At 39.4% G+C, this 22,648-nt stretch overlaps 1 pseudogene; it reads right to left on the bottom strand.

The window, feature by feature from the left end:
- Window positions 1–14,727: 14,727 nt before the first annotated feature.
- Window positions 14,728–17,896, bottom strand: LOC127199012 (60S ribosomal protein L24-like; annotated as a pseudogene).
- Between the last annotated feature and the right edge of the window lie 4,752 nt (window positions 17,897–22,648).

The raw sequence follows: 22,648 nt of genomic DNA, 5'->3' as shown, positions 1-22,648 counted from the left end.
TTCCAGCCCTGTAACAGGAGTTGCTAATAGAGACATAGAGAACCTTGGGCTCCTCTGACAATAGCTCAGTTTTCACTTTGCATGATCCATGAAGTAATACCATGTACAGTTGGGCAGAAATGGGGCAAAATGCTGGGCTTTGTGGCTATTCATCCTCAGAACAATAATCAGCATCTCAGCCCTATGATATTTTAGGATACATAGCACCTTGGTAACACCACACACACACACACACACACATACACACACACACACACACACACACTGCACCCCCTCTTGCTCCATCAAGTTCCTGATTCGATTACCACATTATTACTAATTTCATCAAATCTTTCAGCTTTCAGTTTAATCATTAAAGCAAGCTTTTGTCTTTACTTCAGTTAAAATAAGTACATCAGCCTATTTTTCCTATTGATGTAGCTCTCTTTCTTTTATAACTTTGCCTTAACTTCTTATTTTTCACATAGTATTTTACTTGACTTTTTATGTCTTAGAATCCTTTTTTTTTTAGATTATTTCACTTTGTAAAAGCTATCAGCTTTTTATTTCCCTTTATAATTCCCTTTAAAATATTTTATTATCCTAACTGATAAAATCATGAGCAAGAATTTTAGCCAGTAACACAAAGTTAATTTGTGCTCTAAGAAAGAGAGTTGGTGATTTTTTTAAATGTCTTCCTGGTTCTCCTGCCTAGTTTAAAATAGCATGCAAACACACACACACACACACACACACACACACACACACACACACACACACACACAAATTCAGTAGTAAAACTGTGAACTTCATATATGGAAAATACTCAATGCAGTGTTAGGCTGCAAAGGGTCACATCTGTATTCACATAGGCTTTGCTTTTTATCTTTTTTTATTAATTTATTCATATTAAATCTTAGTTGTTAGCCCTTCCCTTGTATCCTCCTATTCCTCCCTCCCTCCCACTTCCCCCCCTTCTCCCCTCCCTTATGTCTGTGATTGAGGGAGACCTCCTCCCCCTATATATGCTCTTAGAGTATCAAGTCTCTTCTTGGTAACTTGCTATCCTTCCTCTGAGTGCCACCAGCCCTCCCCATCCAGGGGACGTGGTCAGAAAAGGGGCACCAGAGTTCGTGTGAGAGTCAGATCTCACTCTCCATTCAACGGTGGAGAATATCCTGTTCATTGGCTAGGTCTGGGTAGGGGTTTGAAGTTTACTGCCTATGTTCTCCTTGGCTGGTGCCTTAGTTTCAGGAGGACCCCAGGACCCAGATCCGCCTGTCATAAAGTTCTTCTTGTAGGTTTCCAGGACCCTCTGGGTCCTTCTATTTCCCCATTCTTCCATGCTACTCTCACCTAAAGTTTCAATGGGATGTCCTTTCCTCTGACCCACTTTCCTGGTAAGTAAAGTTCTGGAGAGATCAGGAATACAAGGCACTTATCTAAACACAATAAAGGCTATATACAGCAAACCAATAGCCAACATTAAATTAAATGGAGAGATATTCAAGGAAATCCTTCTAAAATCGGGGACCAGACAAGGCTGCCCTCTGTCCCCATATCTCTTCAATATAGTTCTTGAAGTTCTAGCCAGAGCAATAAGATATCAAAAGGTGATCATGGGGATCCAAATGGGAAAGGAAGAAGTCAAATTATCCCTATTTGCTTTTTATCTTATTAAGTAGAGAAATTTAATCACAAACTCTTCTCAATGGTTTCATGGACTTATATCACTGGGCATTGATGGCTTGCTGGAACATGTTTTATGTTTTGAATTTCACTTTCATTCATTTTAGCATTGAAAAACTGATTCATTGGCTTAAGGGGAAAATAGAGACAGAATTTTATCCATTCTTCAATGAGAAATGAAGTAAGGGAAGAAATGAACTTACCTTGGAATCACGTTTCCTTACAGTGTATACACCAAATAAGTTTTTTTTTCCTCTGTAGAATACATTGGCCTCGAACTCACAGAGACCTGCTTGCATGAGCCACCACATCCTGGCTCAAATATTTGTTTTCTAATTGATACTGTCTTCCTACTTTACAATGAAGTATTCATCCAACACGCACAGCCTAGGCAAATAGGTTTGCTCATGAGTTGGCATGCAATCCATTGAGCCAACAGAAGATGTGAGCCTTGAAACAGAAGCATAAGATCAACATAGAAACCTCTTGCTAAGAACAGGAATATGGCTACAATATAAAGACAACAAATGCCAAGTTTTCACCACTTCTGCATGATGATTTCTGCAGATGCAACTTAATGGTTTTCTCTTCTGCGTTTTTCGCAAGCCCTGGAATTCACCAGATATGGAAGAAAATAATTCAACAATTCCCAGGGAAACTGTGGCCTGCCCCTAGTCAGGAAGTTACAGAATCTCCTGAGGAATCCTGTTCTTGTAATAGTTCTGGTCCATTTTGTAAACTCTAAAGAGTTGAACCAGGGTCAGCAATAGCTACTATTTGTTGCTCATGAAGTGCCAGACAGTGTTCTGTGTATATATATATATATATATATATATATATATATATATATATATATATATATATATATATATATATATACTCTTTATTACTGATAGCAGTCCTATTATGTAGATACAATTACCCCTATTGTTCAATAAGAACTTTGCAGATTGACTAACTTAGGCCAAGGTCACATAGCCAGCAACTGGCTGAAAGGGGACAGGAATCCAGAATTTCATCCTTCATTCAACTTCATATCTTCTTTTTAATGAATATTTTATGTTTTATAAATTGACAAGTTCAGTCAGTATTGTTCACATGCATATGAGTGTGGCACTGGCTACTCACTGAGGCAGGGGACCCCACCAGTGGCTGGCTACATGCTGAAGATTAAATGTCTGTCTTCTCCAACAACTGAACTACTCTTCAGTAAGGAACGGAGTCAAGAGTTCTTTTACCCCATCTATGGAAGAATTTTGGCTGCCTTGATTTGGTACATGTCCTGTGTCAGCTAGCCCAAGCACCTGTGAATTCATGGCAGGAATGAACATTTTATGTCCACAGGACAGTGGTTCACGGCGTCCTTCCCGGTTCCCTGGCTCTTACAATTTTTCTGCCCCCTTTTCTAAGATAGTCCCTGAGCTTTGGTGTGGGGTAAGGAGTTCGCTATAGACGTCCCACTGAGGGATGAACACCCAGTCTCTTCTTCTCAGCACTTTGACCAATTACGCTCTCTCCCTTGACTGCTGCCCAGAATGAACAAAGCTTCTCTAATTGAGGGTAATGGCAGCTCAGGTCTGTGGGTATCAACATAAATAGTTAGAATGCATTGTGACAGCACGGGTGTTTAGAAAAATAACAAAAGCAGGGTCTATCTTATGGACTATGACTTCTCCAGATAGGCTTTTGATTAAGATTATGGTATCAGTCATAAAATTTCCCCTCAAGAAACAGGCCTCAAATACAGCCAGTGGTTAGATACCCCATAGCAGTCACTCCACTCTGGCAGGTCAATATTATAGCATGCATGTTTCATCTGTCTGCAAGATCATTGGTGTAATTTCTTCCCCATAAGCTCACATACAGCTTTCTAAGACTGAAAGCTTCACAGCAGTGGAGAGGTTTACTTACAGGTTTGAGATTGATTTCTCTATGTCCTGTAGGCAAAGTATGAGGTGTCTTCAGCAATAAGATCTTACCATGTACTTGTGGAGCATAACCGACGGCAGTGACATTGTTTTGGAGGTGTCTGCGGCCTCTCTGCACAATAACTCATAAAGAGGTATTCTCTGCACGGCACTGTGAATTTTATTTAATATCCCATGTAATCTAGGAGTGACATTGTATACCTGTACAGGGTAATTCGACTCAAACTGTTCTTTCCTTGTTATATTTTGGAATTAGAGCTTACTAACTAGTGTGTTTTTCATCCTTTGGGTCATCCTACCTTACTCCCTCTCCCCCGTTACCTCTTTTTTATTTCTACTTAATACATTAACATCCAGTGTCTCCTCCTTTTTTCGTTTCACATGCATTCTGCTATCCCCCTAAGTACTTCCCTTGACATCTACCTTAATTTTCCTTCTGCTAGTGACACTGCTTTGCCCCCTGACACCCCAAGCTCTTGCAACCTGAAGATGTTCACCTGAGCCACAGACTAAGCAATCCCTCCCCTTCCCTTAACCGCTGGGACCCTAACCCTGTCAACTAAACTTGTGATGATCATTTGTTTGCCATATTCATAAGATTCAACTTCATATCTCTCTCTCTCTCTCTCTCTCTCTCTCTGTGTGTCTCTCTCTCTCTCTCTCTCTCTGTGTCTCTCTGTCTGTCTGTCTGTCTGTCTGTCTGTCTGTCTGTCTGTCTGTCTCTCTCTCTCTCTCTCTCTCTCTCTCTCTCTCTCTCTCTCTCTTTCATTCCAACCTTAACTTAGGAGGATACGCAGTGAGATGCAGCTTATTCTAGAGAGGATTCACTTGTGTGATCTAGAACTACAGCTTGTCTTAGCTAGGCTAAGTGCCCGTGTCTTGTACTGGGATGAGGGAAGGGCTTGAAGAAGGGTGGATGAAAGAGCGATGAGGGAAGAATCAGATGGTCGACACCATTCAATTTCATTTCTTGAGAGACAGAGAGGAGGCACATCTAAAAATGGCTTAACCTACTCTGGCAACCTGTGTCTCTTGCAAGCTTTATTGATACACACAATCATTTCCTCAGAAAGTTTAATCATTGGTTACAAAGCTTTAAGTCATCCTTGGTTACCTAAGTCTATAGGGACAAAAGAAATAAAGCAAACAAACAGCAAATTTCATGGAAACTAAAAATTAACATTCTGATAAAAATCAGTTTTCTTTTAACTCAAAGTTTTCTTCCTTAAGAATGGTGTCATAAAGCCCTGAGGTTACAGAAATCCTAGACAGGATTACTCATTTCAGGCTTGACCCTCTTTCGGTTTGGCATCAAATTAATAGAATCAAAAGTTATTTCCTACTCCGTGTGGCATCAAATTTATCTTTCTACAGAAGTCCAATCTCTCTGACCCTTGTTTAATTCTTCCTCTCCTTCCTCTATTTTTCTTTTATATTTGACATAAGGCCAGCACTCTTTTTCTTTGATTCTTAAAGTATTGTGCAGCCCTTGTTTAAGCAAAGATGGTCTACTCTTTGTTTTCCTAAAATATCAGAACAGTCCTGGTCTGACAAGTCTGTTCAGGAAAGCAGCAGTGCACTGGTTTCCTCTGTGCCTTTGTCATAAACTCTTGTTTCAATACGATTTCCATCTTTATTACCGTCCTGTAAAGGATAGAAAGACATCAGGTTCCTAAAGCTGTTTACTTTGCCTTCAGGAAGGTACCAGGGTCTGTCAACAACAGCCTGATCAAAATCTTTTCTTGTCTATGTTAGTTTTTTATTTCTGAAGCAGAGCATGAAAGCTTAATGATTTGATTACAATTTGTCAGCTTTTAAAATTTCCCTAAACATTTCCTTTTCAATAAATTTTTCTCAGATCCTCTATCTCCTGCTTACTAATATAATTTATTAGTAGTCTAAATAGGTTCTATGGAAGACAATTTTCTGCACACCTGTTTTTCCCAGGGAACTTCCATTATTTTATTATTTTTTATTAACACCAGCTTTCGTTACATTATTCCCACTTCAACCTTCAGAGGGAGCCTTTAACAGTAAGACATCTTTATCAAGGGGAGTGAAGGGCCAACTCAAGATGTCCAAGCACTGGAAATTTGTCTAACAGTGCCTTCTGGACACCTGGTTGTTGGGGCACTGGAACTTTGTCAAAGATTGCCTCCAGAACTCTTGCCCTCACCAGCTACGACTGCTTCTCATACCCCAATTCTGTGTCAATGTTGAGAGGACCTAGGACTGAACCTGAAGTACATCAATCAGATCTCAAACCTGCCAAGATTAGGTAGCAGCAAATGGAAATCCAAATGTCTCATCAACAAAGGTAACATAGATATCCATTCCACAAGACAACCAATGACCTAATTCCAGGTGTCCAGGTCACATCACCAAAACGCCAACACAGAATACAAAGACAATGTGTACCCTGCAAGATTAACACTCCCATAGTAATGTTCCCTAGAAAGAACTTTAGAACATGGATAAGACAAGGAACAGGAAATAGCAATTATAAATATATTCAAGGAACACAAATAAAATATGAATAAATGCCAGAATGAAGACCAAGAAAAGAAGTCATTCTTGCTTTCAAGCTTTCATACTTTAATGCTAGTTACTCAAAACATTGAAATATTTTATTAGCTATATATGGGTGTCTCGCTTGCACATGTATGTGTGTACCATGAGTGTTTTTAGTGCCCACAGAGGCCAGGAGAGGGTGACAGTTCCTTTGGAGCTAGAGGTATTGACAGCTTTGGGCACCACAAGGGTGCTGGAATAGGAGCAAGGTCCTCTGATGACTATGTTCTCTTACCTTTTCAGCCATTTCACCAGCCCATAAGTGTTAAAAAAATTTTTTTTAAATAAAAAAATTTAACTGACATATTTTTGGTTAAAGTATCTTAACTTATACACATAAGCAAAACATCCCTAACCAGATTGAATTCCAGGTCATAGAAGAAGATTCTGTTGGCCTTTAGTTTTAAAAGACATAGAATTTTTGGCACATTTTCTCTTGTATCTCTAAAATAGAAAAACATTTTTTTCTTTAAACCCCATTTCTTCTAATGTGCACTCTTTCAATTTTTATTCATTTTTCCTACAGGGCAAGTCTTCTGCTACAAACATATTTGTTGTGGGACTTTTCTGGGGTCCTATGTACCTTAGATAGAGAGAAAAAAAAAAAGCCAACCAAAGGAAAGATTCAGTCCTGCTCCATCTTGGTAAATCAACCATTTCACTGGGATTAACATGCCATATGCACCATCTGGGCAGTCTCAGGCCTCTCAGGTGATGTTTACAGTCAGCCATAACCCTCGGGACAGCCCTAGTCTAGAAAACACTTAAGGCATGTATGCTGTCTTGTTCAGCCATGGCCCCAATAGGCTGGTAGACATTTCATAGCACAGAAACGCAATAAGTCCAACTTTAAAAGTCTCCATAGTCTATAACAGTCTCAACCCTGTAAAAGTCCAAAGTCTCTTCTGAGAGTCAGAGTAATTTCTTAAGTATAATCCCCTATTAAATCAGAATGAAAAAGCAGATCACATACTTCCAAAATATAATGGTGCAAAAGGGAGGAAAGGAAGCGTAGTGGTGAAATACTGGACCAAAGCAAGACTGAATATCACTCCGGTAAATTCCAAACTCTAGATCTCTATGTCTGATGTGAAAGTGGGGTCTTCAGCTCTCCAACGTCTTTCAACTTTGTTGGCTGCAATCCATTTTTTTCTCTTGCTGTGGTTCCCCTCCATGCTAGTAGTTTTTCTTGCCATCTCCAATATTTTGGGGTCTCCAGGCTTCCCCTTCACAGCTTCGCACAAGGGCCTTTCTAGGCCTCTGCGCAGGTACAGCCCTGACACATGCCTGGTCTCAGCAGTTTCCTTAGTCTCAGAGAGATTTCCTAACCTCTTTCTTGTATCCTCGACTCTAAAGAAAAGTGACGCTGCCAAGCTCTGCTCCTTGCTGTATCTGGAATGTGGCCTGCTCTTTCAAGGACATCTTCACCAGCCTTCTGATTTGGGTTTCTTTCTTTCACTGCCTAGGTATGGCTGTCCTCAAACTTACTCTGTAGACCAGGCTGTCCTTGAACTCAAAGAGCCACTTGCCTCTGCCCCACAAGTGCTGGGATTAAATGTGTGTACCCTCACACCAAACTTGAAGGCTTTCTTTGATTCCTTTCCACAAGTTGGAAACTTAGCTGGGTGCGGTGTTGCCCTAGGTTGCCACTCCCTTTATTCCACTTAACATCGGGATTTTCTCTAGTGTGTCTATCTCCTTGAACACAGGACTTAGCTCCATCCCACTTCAGGTGCCCCTTCTTCTCTCCCCAAATTGTACATTTTGTAATTTCCTTGTCAGCTTGCTCCTGTTTATTACAGATGTGAATAAGCAAGGCCACCAATAACCACGGGACACAGTCCACACCAGGCTGTTTGAAATCTCCTCTGTAAATGCAATTAATCAATAACTCTTCAACTTAGCATCAAACATCTTATCGGACAAGAGTGGAAAGCAGCCACATTCTTCACCAACATATCACAAGAGTAGTCTCTAGGTGACAGACTAGAACTCTGTTCAAACCACCCTCAGCAACACTGTCTTCCTTCCGTGTTCCTACTAGTTTGGTTGGTTAAGCACCACTTAAAGCATCCACTGTTTTGTAATCCAAAGTCCACAGTCCTCCAAACAGAAACAATGTTCAGCCTATCACCTATCATAGCAATACCCCAGTTGCTGGTACCAGTTGCTGTCTTAGTTCAGGTTTCTGTTGCTAGGAAGAGACAGCATGAGCTTGGAAACTCTTACAAAGCATTTCATTGGGGCTGACATATTACAGAGGTTTAGTCCATTGACGTCATAGCAGGAAGCATGGTAGCACGCTGGCAGACATAATGCTGGAGAGGTAGGTGAGAGTTCTATATCCCGACTGGCAGACACAGGAAAAATGGGCCTGTCTTGAGCGTCTGAGACCTTAGAAACCACCCCAGAGACATGCTTCCTCCATCAAAGGTCTGCTTACTACAAGACCACATTTCCTAATAGTGCTTATTTTGAGCCCATAAGAGGCATTTCTTTTCAAAGCACTACAAATGAGAAAGGGGCCTTGTGAGCATCCCACAGCCTCTTCATGAACTGTGAGTAAAGCCAGTCTGAGGGCCCTGTGTAACTGGTGACAGACTCTCTGACTCTCGCATTAATCAGCCCCGATCTGGAGAAAGCAGACACACAACACTGTCTCTTTGACCTTCTACTGTTCTTATTTATATACGGTGGTTTTCATTGGTCCATCAGAAAGCTGGTCTTGAAGACTGTCTGTCATGTAACAACTTGTTTTCTTTTCCTTATTAAATTTTCTTTTCTGAGAAAGCCCCATTCCACAGCATAGGTTAGATTGGTATCAATTGAGATTTTTAAATTAATTAATAAATTTATTTATTTATTCACTTTACATTTGAAGCCCTTCCCTCCTCTTCTCTTGGTGCTATCATCCCACCCTCTTTTCCCCTTTCCTCTTTCTCCTTTTCTTCTGAAAAGGGGAGCCCCTTGAAAAGGGGAGCCCCTTACCTACCAACCCACCCAGACATATCGAGTCACATCAGGACTAATCGCACCATCTTCCCCTGAGGCCCAAAGAGATTATTTAGTGGAAAGAAGCAGTTGATAAAAACTAAGTTAATATTCTAAAGGGAGAAGTTTTGGTTCTGATTTGTTGTTGTTTTGTTTTGTTTGTTTGATAAAGGTATGGTAGACATTTTTTCCCCACACATTATCAACATCTGCATAGCTTTGAGTAGGAATTCAAATATGTTAAGTCCTTCCAACACCAAGAAGTGCAATATAAATATCCAACAAATATGCTAGGTCCTCTTAGTAGGTCTTCTTTTAGTACCTTAGTGTGACTAATTTAGTTCCTGTATTTGCAAAGGCATTTTAGCTTCAAAAGGGGTTTTCCTTTTGACGCTTTTGATTCGTCATCACTATCACTGTAATCATCTTTCCTGACACTCTTTGTTGTCATCATCACTGTCATACAGTTTCTAACATTGGGCAAGATATATTCATGTGCATTTTTCTATTTAATCTTTATAAAAGTATATTTTAAAATGACTACCGATTCACATTTTTGAGAGAGAAGAAGTCTTTTTCAGTACTAATCAAAGAGAGGGAACATGTCCTCTGAAAGAGTCCTCCCAGCAGGGGATAGAAGCAGATGTTGAGACTCATAGCCAAACTTTGGGCAGAGGCAAGGAGTCTTATGGAAGACTTGGGATGGGGAAATACAAGAGCCTGGAGGGGCAGGAGCTCTACCAAAAGACCAACAGAGGCAGTAAATCTGGGCCCAGCAGTAGCTGCAGAGACTGATACACCAACTAAGGGCTATGCATGTAGAGGACCCAGACTGTCTGCTCAGATGTAATCAGTAGCTCAGTTTCCAGTGGGTCACCTAATATGGGGAACAGAGCCTGTCTCTGATGTGGACTCTGTTACTTGCTTGCTGATCACTTCCTCCTGGTGGGGAAGCCTTTCTAGGCCAGGGAGGAAGGGGATGCAGGCAGTCCTGATGACACTTGATAGGCTGGGTGTTAAATAGTAAGTGAGAAGGGCTGAGGACTAGGGGAGGGGGATTAGAGGGAAGAGTAAAGGAGGGTAGGACTGAGAGGAGATGAAGCAGGGGGGCTACAATCAAGATATAAAGGGAATTAATTAACAAAGAATAAATTACCAAAAAGAAAAAGACACAGAGAAAATTCTGAGCTTTAAAAGGAAAGAAAACTGAAACTCCCAAGAATGGGAGAGAAAGTTACAGAGCTGTGTTACATAGGAATGTTTCTAGGATTTATGGCAGAAAAGTGAATAAAAGCTCGTGTGAATTCTATGGCTAATTCTCTGGGCGTGTTGTGGGCTCAACCAATTGGGGGAGGGGACTTACTCCATTGGCCCCTGTTCTCTGAGCCAAGGTTAGGAGGTGATCAGGTACTACTCATTGAACTGAGAACAGTTATGTACTCCAGTAACCTTGCTCAGTATTGGCTAGCTTGATTTACCAGCTGTTAGCCTTGGGTAGGTCTCTGGCCCTTGACCTTGGTGGAATCCTCTAGTCACTGACCTTGACTGGCTCTGCTAGCCAGGCATCATGTCTTTGTTCTCATAATTACCTGGCTGGTTTATAGTGTACCGCAGATCTTTTTTTTGTTTGCTTGTTTTTTTTTTTTTTTTTTACTGCCCACAGGCAGCTGAATTTTATCATTGCTGCCCAGATGTAGCTGCAGTTTTTCTTGGTTACTTCATTTTTAGCTCCTGGTCTATGGAGTAGTGTAGACAGCCTTCTTCCAGAAACAGGTGGGAGATTTCTAAAACACCACCCTTATCCATAGTGTAATCATTGCAATTAGTTGTAATAGGTAAGAGAATATGAAAAGGAAACATCTCCGTGTGTGTGTGTGTGTGTGTGTGTGTGTGTGTGTGTGTGTGTGTGTGTTGGGGAGATGGCCTGGAGCTTCCTGAGAGTCAAGTAGAACTTACTGAGGCTATTTTGCTGGTGCCACAGTCTTGTGTTTCTTATTGGTCAGCTTGGACCATCTTATACCCAGCTGCAAGCCCTCTTATTCCCCTTCCTTTCTGTTCTTAGTCTCACTGTTTTAACCCTAACATTCAAATTCTAATGTTAAAATCCACTGTAACACTATTAGCCTTTAAAATTTACAACTGGAGAACCCAAGTTCAAAGATCACAAGACAGCAGTCGAATAAATGACCTAAACTTAAAACAGTCTGACATCTCAGCAACTGCATTTATGCTGGTTAGTTCTTGTCAACTTCACATAAACCTAGAAATACACAGGGAAAGACAATCTAAGTTGAGAAATTGCCTCTATCATATTGTCCGATGGTCATGTCCATGGGCAATTTTCTTGATTGCTAATTAATGTGGGGGAGTCCAGTCCACTGTAGGTGATACCTATTCTAGGAAGATGGGCCTGAGCTATACCATAACATAAAAGATGTGAACATATGCTTGGGAACAAATCTATAATTAGTAGTATTTTCATGGTGGTTTCTGTTTTATTTTCTGCCTTTGGATCCTGCCTAGAGTTCCTAACCTGGCTCTCCTTCATGATGGACTCTGCAAAAAGGGTTTCTTCTTCCAAATACTCCTTATTTAGTGTTTTATCCTGGGGTGGTGGTTTGAATGAGGACAGCCTCTATAGGCTTATATATTTGAAAGCTTGATTCAGAGTTGATGGACCTGTTTGAGAAAGGCTAAGAGGTGTGGCCTTGTTGGGGGAAGTATGTCTGTGGGGTGCAGTTGGAGGTTGCAAAAGCCACACCATTCCCAGTCTTGTTCTTTCGGCCTTCTGCCTGCAGATCAGGAGGTAAGATCACATCACAGCTACTGCTCCAGCACCCTGCCTGCCGGCTGCCTTGCTTCCTTTCCTGATGATCAAGGACTCACCTTCTGCAATGAAGAGCAGGCTTTCCAGTTAAATGCTTTCTTCATCGTGGTGTCTCTTCACAGCAATAGAACAGAGAAACCAAACCAGGGCAATGCCTATTTTTCTAGGATATGATTTGCCTCAAATGACAAGAAATTGGAGTTGAGTTTATTTACATTAATGTGAATCTCAAAATTAAAAACTCTTCTCTGGACGACTTGGTATTTGTTAATACTTTTAAAACCCAGAAGTGTCAGTAGAAAAGGAAGACTCATGAAACGCATTTGGGGTTTGAGGTTAGGACTCTAGTTCTTCTATTTACACTGTCCTAAAGAGGCAGCTATAAAAACATTCTGGCCTTTTTTTTATTATAGTTTCCACAAAGGCACAGTTTTCTCAGTCCTTCAACTTTGAGATCAAAAAAGAAAAAAGGTGTTGTTTTAGGCTCAGAAGCAAAAACTTTGAATTTTATGGACTAAACAAATATAAATGTGTTGTTCTATGTATTCCAAATCTACATAGCCCCAATAAATGTTTCCAGTCCCCAGATTCCTTGTTTTTAACTAAAAAAAAAAAAAAAAAAAAAAAAAAAAAATCGTTTACCCTTAGTATCAGATTTGGAAAACACAAACTTGTCAAATGTCAACACTCTTTGGAGAGGGGTTAAATTAACATTTCCTCATAGATATTTGTGCCAGAGTTTCCTGTTCCTAGCCCTGGTGCTAGAAGAAAACAGAGCTGTGTTTTTCCTTTTCCTTCAGATCCAGTTGAGGAGGAACTTAGCCTTGCAAATCTCAGGGGATGGTGATAGTACTCGATGGCAAAGCGAAAGTAAAAGAGAGACTGAGACACTCAACTGTGGCAGGATTTGAAATCTCCCTTCACATGAACTCTTCTTGTGTAGTATAACAAATCTTAAATTTTTATTTTACTTCATTAGGGTTGCTATAAAAACTCAGACTAATTTTTCTAAAGGACACACATTTATTTTTCAGCTCCTGAAGGCAGGAAGGCCAAGATCAAGGCATGGAAAGAGACAGTGGCTGGTGAAAGCACATCCTGAACCTAGATGGTCCCTTGTTTCTATGTCCTCATTTTGCTAATAAACTCAATCAGGCCTCTTTTCTAAGGATTCTTATATAATTAATGAAAATAGAGCCTTTATCACTTAACAAGGTTCTGAAAACACTCACATCTTAACACTTACACATTTACACTAACACATCATGTTTCAAATCATGAATTTTTTGGGAGAGAGATAAAAATACAGGAGCTATAGAGAGTACACAAAAAAAGGACTAATGAAACTTCCCTAGTGGAAACATATTTGATAAGATATCATGTTTTCCTTCAGAAGTTATTAAGAACCTGTTCTGTATAAAGTACTATAGTAGGGGAGAAGATGACTTGTTAATCAAATTCCTTGGTTATCCTTTCAGACAGTCTCCATAGGACCTTCCATGATATCGGGTGATCATTGCCCAGGCATTAATGATAACCAACACCTACTTGATTAATGTCGTCATTCAAATACGTTGATTAAAAGCTTCTATGTGGCAGGCAATGGGTTAGGTCCTAAGATGCATATGCTTGACTTAGTCATAAGCAACCTGAGTACTAAGATTTAAACAGAAAATATATGAATTAATATTATCCAAACCGTATTCTGATTCAGATCTGAAATATTCTTAAGGGAACTCATCTGATAAATGCTATATCCAAGTTGATCTCGTCCTTGAGAGTGCTTTTGCTGAAGGGATTACTAGAAGACAGCATCTGGTGGTAGGAAAATGGATTGCCACAGGCATCTTTGAACAAATTATCTTGTTCCTAGACATTCCTCTCTTATTCTATCAACTTCCTATGAGAGGGGAATAGCTTTTCTTTGCCAAGTTCTTTGTCATGATGTTTCATTCTTACTTCAGCTCTGCTGATGGTCAGTGTCAATCCTCAACTTACAAAACCAATAGCTTCATGGGAAATGGATCCTATGAGTATGTCTATGGGGAGTCTCTTTATTAGCTTACCTGAATTGGGAGGGCCTGCTTACTCTTGGTGTTTACTGCTTTAGAGGCAGTGGTATCTGGGAAAAGTGAGCATAAAAATTGAGGCAGACTAAAGTCTCAAGCAATAGCTCACTTTACTCAGAGAATCAGACAATTACTACTCTGAAGGTTAAAAAGGAACACGTGAGTAAAGTTCTTATGAGTTCAAGCTGCACATGATCACAAAGAGAAGCCACATGTGGCAAAAACATGGCTTTTCTTCATAAAGGCATAATTGAATTAAAGCAAGTAATAATGAGCAATATGAGTCAATGCATTCCTAAACACTACACCTGGGTCAGGCACAAAAACACATTCTAGGAACAATTCTGTGTTTGGAAGAAACTGAGGTCACAGGGCTTTTACCTTGTTTTAATTAGAGTTTCCTCAGAAGCACTCAGAATGATCACATGACTCCATTCTTGGACCATGTTCCGGCATCTTGGTAATACCATTCCTTCAGTAAGAGATTCTGAACTATATAACTGTGGGGAAAGTGAACTTAATGCATTCATACATTTTTTTCTTCTTTACTGTAGAAAAGCTTACCACAACATCATGAGCCTAGATAAATTGTTCTCCCTTCCCCTCTCCATCCCCTTCGCCCTCTCCCTCTCATTAGAAACAGACCTTTATATTTAAACTCTGATCTACCAAGTTAACGGTTTCCAACACGGGGAGCAGAGACCTTCACAGGTTTCACCGTCTTTTGTTTAGGTGCTGTCTTTCTGGGGACCTTGGCAGCAGCCATTGCTGTCTTCTTTGATGCCTGCTTCGCCTTTTTTGCTTCCTTGGCAGCCCTGATAGCCTGCTCTCGCTGAGCTTTCCTAACTTGTGGTTTTTGATTCCTCTTGGCCATTATTATATCAGCTAGAGACGCACCTGTAATGACCTGCGGTAATTTGACTGCACTGCACGGTGGGTTCTTTTCTTTTCAATTTCTTCCGACTCTTCCTTCTTTTGCTTTCATCTGTAGAGGACCGTCCGGTTTATCTGCCGAGGATTCCTTTTGGAAAGGAATGCCGACTTACATTTTGCATTAAGAAACTAGAAAACCTTCCTGTCAGTCCTGGCGCAGCGCCGCCTGTGTCTAGGGTAGATCTTGCGGGCCCACTGAAACTGCACAGCTTGTCTTTCAGTGGTGATAACTGCCTGCCTGCTGGAGGGAAGATGGCGAAGAGGAAATTGTTCTCTTTTTAAGTTGTGTTTTGTCATAGTTTAAAAAAAAAAAAAAAAAAAGAGTGACGGGGGTGGGAGGGCTGGTACTGAATAAATGGGTCCAGGAATGGAGCTGTTGTTGTGATTAATCTTTATGATATAGGTCAGAAGCCTTATAATTGGCTCGCAGAAAGAGTTTTTAATAGGTTTGAAGATGCAGACTACAGTAATATTCAGTTATGGTAGAAGCTTAGAAGAATAATGACACAAATTTAGGTAGGAAAAGTGATGCTAAGGTTTCAGATGGAAATACATACTTTTGGAGGGCATAGAACTAGAGGCTGTTTATGGAACACCAGGTCAAAGAAATGCTTTACATTTTGTACCACTCTGAGACTTTGAGGTAAGGTCAAACTGAAAGGTCATGTGCTGAGTAAAGGTTGAGGAGATTTCAAGGTACCATAGTCTATTGGTTATGGCATGGGTATAGCTAACTGTTTTTAGGTGGAGTTACATTGAGATTTAGGAGCAAATGGCAGAGGAGACATATTTGAAAAACATGTATTCTGGTCTCCAAGGAAATGATGTTGTTCAGCACTTTGGTTACTGAAGAGGTTAGTGCTATTTAAAAAGATGTACTAAGGGTCAATAGGTGAGGTGAATAAAGGGCATTTTAGGAATCAACATGATCTCACCCATTCTACCAAAAGGGTAGAAATGTTTAAACTCATTTGAAACACTTTCTCTTTCAAGGACAGTGACATCAGGTGCCTTACTTGCACAAAGCTGTCTAGAAAGTTGTTCTCCAACTTTAATTATCAGGACACTTAGAGAGGCCATCATAGCTCTGCTTCCTCATGCCTAACTACTGTCTACAGATCTTGGTATCACCCATATGATACTTATTTTCAAGGCAGACCAAACTTAAGCATCATAGGGCCACATAGGCTTTGATTTAAATTTTAAAGGAATGCCGGTAGGCTAGACATGACATGTGTTATGTGTCGTAGAGTCATGATCCCTCTAGACAGTTCCTGAGACACCCGTGAAACAATGAGGGTAAACCAAAGACGTAAAGGAGAACCTAGAAAATGAGAGACACTAAAAAGGTAGAATGTGTGCCAGGGAAATCTGCAGATAGAAAAGAGAAGCAGTACAAATGACTGGTTATGCTGGCTGCAGATGAAATGGTCATGGAGCTTTCCAATGCATGCAGAGCTCACATTATCCACCCATGTTCCCAAGATGCTAGATGCAGAGATACCTTCTGGGTTTTATTACCTGATTTGGTGCTATTATCTTCTAGTAATTTCTATATCTCCCCTTTGAGGTGGAGTGCTTTTCCTCATGCCTTTCCAACATGTAATTTGTTTTCTGCTTGGTTTTCTTTTTACATTTTATTCTTTAAGGGAAATCACAGTCAGAGTCTCAGAGACTGAAACTTGAATTTTTAAAAATCTTGGTACTAAATAGGACTTTCAGAGATGGACTATATGCATTTTGCATTTTGAAATGGAAGAGCTGTTGGGGACTAGGGTTGGAATGTGACAACTTAGATATGAAGTATTTCCAGAAGAGTGCATTTATTGAGGTCTGACTATGTGTTAGGGGTAATACAATTGTAAAAGCACTAATTTTATCAATACTAAATTCATGGGTAGATAGATGGGTGAGTGTGCTATTAGATGGGACCTAGATGGAGGAAGTGAGTCATTGGTCTTACTTTGAATGGGATAACTTTCTCTCTTGCTCTCTGCTTCCTGGCTACCATGAAATAAGCAGTTTTCCTCTGTCAGGACCTTGTATCGTGATGTTTCAAGCCTCACCTAAGGCCCACAAATGACCTGGTTGATCATGGACTGAACCAGGATAGCTTTCCTGAATAAAAAGGTAATAGTATAGAACCAGGAAAATGCAGGAGCTAGGTAAAGTCTCTCTACACTTACAATTAAATACTTCTACTTATTTTTATGTCTTTGCACGTTTAGTCAAGAGTTAAAGTCCTTTAAGGTATAATTCATAGGCCTAACCACTGAACTAGCAGCACTGGACAATTGAAGCTATATAGTTTTATGAGGCAGTAGGAATTCACATGAGAAACTGAAAATATGTTTATCAAATCAAAAGAAAAAAAAGTACAAGTGACTTAGTTGCTTTTCTACTGCTGTTACAAAACACCACAGCAAAGAGAACTCATAAAAGAAAGCATTTAAAGTTTAATGCAGTTTCTGATGGCATGGAAGCAGGATCAGCTGAGATCTCACATCTGGATTCACAGGCAGCAGGTAGGAGGGCACATTGGAATTTTACCAGCTGTTTGAAACCTCAAAGCCTACCTCCCAGTGACTCACCTCCTCTAAGAAAGCCACACCTAATAATCCTTCCCAAACAGTTCCACCAACAGGGAAACAAGTATTCATACACATGCACTTATAGGGACCATTCTCACTCAAACCACCATACCCTCTGATTAATAGTTAATAGTTGAGTGTAACAATATGACATGTTCTTTGTTTCCTTGTTTTGCATTAGCATAACGTACCAGCAATGGGTGGTGGACCTTTATCTCCAGGTTTGTCTGGAATGAAGGCTAGAAACAAAGGAGGAAGTGGGAGGAAGTTAACCCTTCTCAAGGTAGCATCAAATTTAGAATCTTTTACAAATGCCATATTTAGACATGCAAAGGATTTGTTTAGAGTTACTACATATAATATATATTTTGCCTTATTTTTATTTAACTGCTCACTATAAATGTAGCCATACTTTCCGGAGTCCAAGATGGCAATCTGTATCTGAACATTAAAAAATGACTTTGTCAATAATAGCTGGCCAATCAAAACATCTCAAAACTTTTTTAGTAGCCCACTTTTGTTAATAAAGAGTAGGTAAAGTCTTTGTTTGTTTGTTTGTTTTTGATTATGTAGTACAGATCACTTCTGACTAAGTGACACGTCACTAATTCATTGGAATCCACAGACATATCAAATGTTTGTGCAACAGGATGCCAATTTTTTGATTCATTTAATTTTTTTGTAAACTCAAAATACTTCAAAATATGTCTTTTAAAAAATTGCTAAATGTATCCTGTTGGTTCCTAGACCTTTTAAATTCCTTTTCTTTGTCTTGAGGAGGACTGGCAAGCCTGTTCTTAAAATATCCCTGACAAGTCGTGTTTCTCCTAGACCAGTCATTAGGTTTCTCCAAGTAATGCCAAGAGTCTTATACTTATAGTGAGAATTATTTTCCCATGTGTGCTCTGGAAATCTTGGGAGAGGTATGATTTTTCCAGACTGGTATCTTATAATAATGATGATACTTCACAATATATTGTGGCTGTGACAATATTTCTAGCTTTATCTAACATCAGAGAAGTTTGAACAATTACTTGTTTAAAAACACCTTGCAATTTCTTTCTCTACTAAACACCTTTAAGTAATGTAAAGCTCTGACACATTGAGGCTGACTGTAAGCAATGCCAACTTCATGATCATAAATAGTTAGGTTGGGCTTGGGAGAAATGTTAAAAATATTGATTAACATCAACTCATCTATATTTTTGAAGTAGATTTAAAGTTGCAGAAAAATTAGGTGGGCTGTAAAAAATTCCCATGTCCTATAAGTAGGTTTCTCTATTTTTATCATTCTCAAGAGAGTAATACTTTTATTATAATCAATGAGACCACATTTTCATAATATAATTACCCACTGTACATAGTTACATTAGATCTTGATCATGTGTTATACATTTTAGAGCTTTAACACAAATCACTATGGTACCACAAAGACTATTTTCTTTGCCATATAACTCCCCATTCTTTTCCCAACCATCTCTTTTTTGATGAAACCCATGGTGAACAGGGAGGCAACTGCTTTAGTTTCCATAGTTTTACTGTTTTTCAAATGTCGTAGAGCTTTTCTGGACTGCCATCTCCTTAGTCTGTTATATGCTTGTTTCTTCCATTTCTTTTCAGTGTATGATAGCTCTGTCCTTTTTAGGATTAAATACTATTCCAACATCTGAAGGTATTAAGACTTATTATTCTATTTAAGAACAGAAGAACATCTTGGTTACTGGAACTTTTGACAATTATGCACAAAACTGTTATGAACATTCATGCATAGGTTTTTGAATGGACACAAATGTCAAGTACTTTGGGCGAACATCAAGAATTAGATCCTATGAAAATCTGTGTTTAGCTTTGTTAAAAACCACTAAACTATAACCTACAGTGTTCATACCATTTGCTTTTCAACTAGCCAAAAAAAGAATTTTGTGGACTAGCCTCCTTGTCAGTGTGCTAGTGTAGCCCACTTTTGCTGTTAAGAAAGGGTAGCTAGAGTTTAAAAAAAAATTTTTTTTTAGTACAGACCACTTCTGACTAAGTGGCATGTCATTAATTCATGGAAATCCATAGACAAATAAAATATCTGTGTAACAGGATGCCGTTTTTTATGATTCATTGAATTTTTTGTAGTAGTCATTCTGATGGGTGTGTGATGCTATTTCATTATTGCTTTAATTTGGAATTCCCCAATATCATCTGATGCAAAATATTTATTTATTTATTTATTTGAAATCTATATATCTTTTTAATGAGGTGTCTACCATACTTCAGGCAAATGATAAGTTTTCTTATTATTTGGTTGTAAGAGTTCTTTGTCTGTCTTGGCTGAAATACAAAGATGCAAACGCTTTCTCCAAGTCTGTGGTTCGTCGTCTAATCCTTTATCTTCGTTCTCCACAGTGCACAACTTTTAAACTTTAAAGAAGTTCATCATCAATTTCTAGAACATATGTTGATTTTAGCAGTGTATTCTTAAAGGCATGGACTGCTTTTCACAAGACTTAGAGCTATGTCTAGATGTTCTGCCCTGGTCTCTTTGTCTAAGGAAGGCCAATGTTACCGGTTGAGAGTTGCTTCTGAAGTGACTATCAACTTTGAGTGCTTCTTTGAATTTAAGGTTTTAATGTAAAACAAAACAAAACAAAATAAAACTCAAATTGACCTAATTTTGTTTCAGTCCCACGTCATGAATATAGACAGCAGGAGGAATATCTTACCTATAGTTATACTGTAATTTGTGGGCTGAAATGCTGAGGACTCTATTGCCTGATATTTGATTGTGCCCCCCTGGCAAGACTGCCTTGTCAGGTCACAAGGGAGAAGATACACTCTGTCATGATGTGACTTGATGTGCTGGGGAGGGTTGGGGGGGGTTCCCCTTTCCTGAGGAGAAGGGGAAGGGGGCAGGGGGAATAGGGAAAGAGAGTGGGGCCGGGAAGAAAGGAAAGAGGGGGCTAAAATCAGGATGAAAAGTGAATAAATGATTTTGTTAAAGCTGAGGAGGAAACTCAATTTTCTTCTTTGTATAAATCAAGATATTGTCTAAGTTTTTCTTGTTGGTCTCAGCAGGTGAGGTGAACTGATAAGAAATCACCTGAACCTTGATTTGTGCATTAGCTAAAATAGATAACTTTCACGTGTCTTTGTGGCTCTACATAGGCTGCCCCATCAGGTACCAGACTTTGAAAACTGGTATTGTAACTTTATAACAATGCTTTGTGTTAACAAACTTCTAGACTGCAGTATTGTTACTCTTGCTACCTTCTTCATCAGCATTTGAGGGAGGAGCATTTATACATCGGTAGTAAATAAAAACAAATCAATTCAATTTAGAATTAAAGTTAAGCTTTATTTTATTTTTAAAGTTTTAAGATTTTTAAAGAGTATAAGGAAACTATAAAATTATAATGAAAACTCCCCCACATACCCCCTTCTTGCTCTCTTTTCAATCCATGGCCTCCATTTTTTGATCAATGGTTGTTACATACATGTATGCATACATACATACATACATACATATACATATATTCCTAAACAATAAGTACAACCTATTCATTTCAATAGAGACAATTACAGAAAACAACAACAACCAGTCAAAATACCGAGTTGTGGAGCCTAGTCCCACAGATACATCTGCACTACAACTCCAATACCTAAAGCTCAGCGAACATTGCAGAAGAGAGAGAAGAAAGATTGAAAGGGCCAGACGATCAGGAAATTTGGTACGAGACTGTGTTTTTTCGGTATCTCAGAAGCTATGTTCATAAAGTCTCTCCAAACATAACCATGTAAACACAAGCTGAGCAAGGACAACAGCAATAAGCACACTAAAGTAGATGACAGGGAACCCAGGAGACCTTATCCTATGCAAAGAAGTGCAGATAACTAAGAAATGCTGGGAGTAGAAGAAATAGTCTTCTCCAGGGAAGAACCCGCTAGCTGGTTATCCAAAACCAAATGATCAGCCCTGAAAAATGTAAACTGAGTTTTCAAAAGGCAATGACATACCTGAAGCCATCTAGCTTTTCTCTGTTATCCTCTGGAACTTTCATAGATTTGAATTTTATCTTTAGGTATGAGGGATTTTCAATTATTTAAATTTATTTCATGCGTGTGAATGTATACTTGAGGCTGCATCATTTGTTGAAATGCTTGTCATTGCATGGCTTTTGTCAACAGTCAAGTGGCTTGACTTATATGGATCCATTTCTGAGTTGTATTCTATTCTCTAGATAAATTTTCTATTCTTCCATAAATACTATATTGCCTTAATGTCTGAGACTATAATGTAAGTCTTAACATCGGGGAGTATTGTTTACCAAATACTCCAATATTATCATTGTCATTCTTCTTCATTAGCCTGCTAATATAAACTTTAAAATGTGCTTAACAATATCCACAAAATAGCCTGTTAACGTTTTGGTTGGGTATGCACTGAATCTACAGACCTAGTTGGGAAGAATTGATATGACAATAATATTGAGATGTCCTATTTATGAACCTTGTAACGCCTCTCCATTTACTTAGTTCTTCTCCTATAAAAGTTGTCAGTCTTGAGGCATCCCTCATAACAATTCTTGCACACATTTTATTAGATTTATAAGAATGTATTTCATTTTGGGGCTGTGGAAATAAATGGTGTTGTATTTTTAATCTCATGTTTGTTTCTGCTCCATCTAAAAACTGTTCATGACTCTTCTCCCTTTGTTCCCCAAAGATCTAAGTCGCCGAGTCAAAACTACAGTCCCACAGCAGAAAACACGTGGCATCCTTCCCTGCCCACCCCCTACCCCTGCTATCTCCTTTGGGTTCCACAGACCTTCTCCTTCTAATCGCACTCCTCCAATCAACCCATTGCTTTGTCCTAGCCCCCGACGCCAGCAGGCACCTCGTGATAACCCAAGGGCCACTCCTAGCAGGCCAAACAACTAGACAGACACTGTATCCGCCCTTCCTTTCTGGTCCTCCAGATCCAGTTTCCCCAGTCTCATCTTGGCTCTGTAGCAGAAAAACTGCTGCCATCACCCTTTCTTCTATGACTCCATCCCCAGTGGATCACAAAGCTCTTCTCTACCA

This window comes from Acomys russatus, chromosome 15, assembly GCF_903995435.1.
Source record: "Acomys russatus chromosome 15, mAcoRus1.1, whole genome shotgun sequence".
Classification (NCBI taxonomy): domain Eukaryota; kingdom Metazoa; phylum Chordata; class Mammalia; order Rodentia; family Muridae; genus Acomys; species Acomys russatus.
The sequence above is the reverse complement of the archived record's forward strand: the minus strand, read 5'-3'. Positions and strand labels throughout refer to the sequence as shown.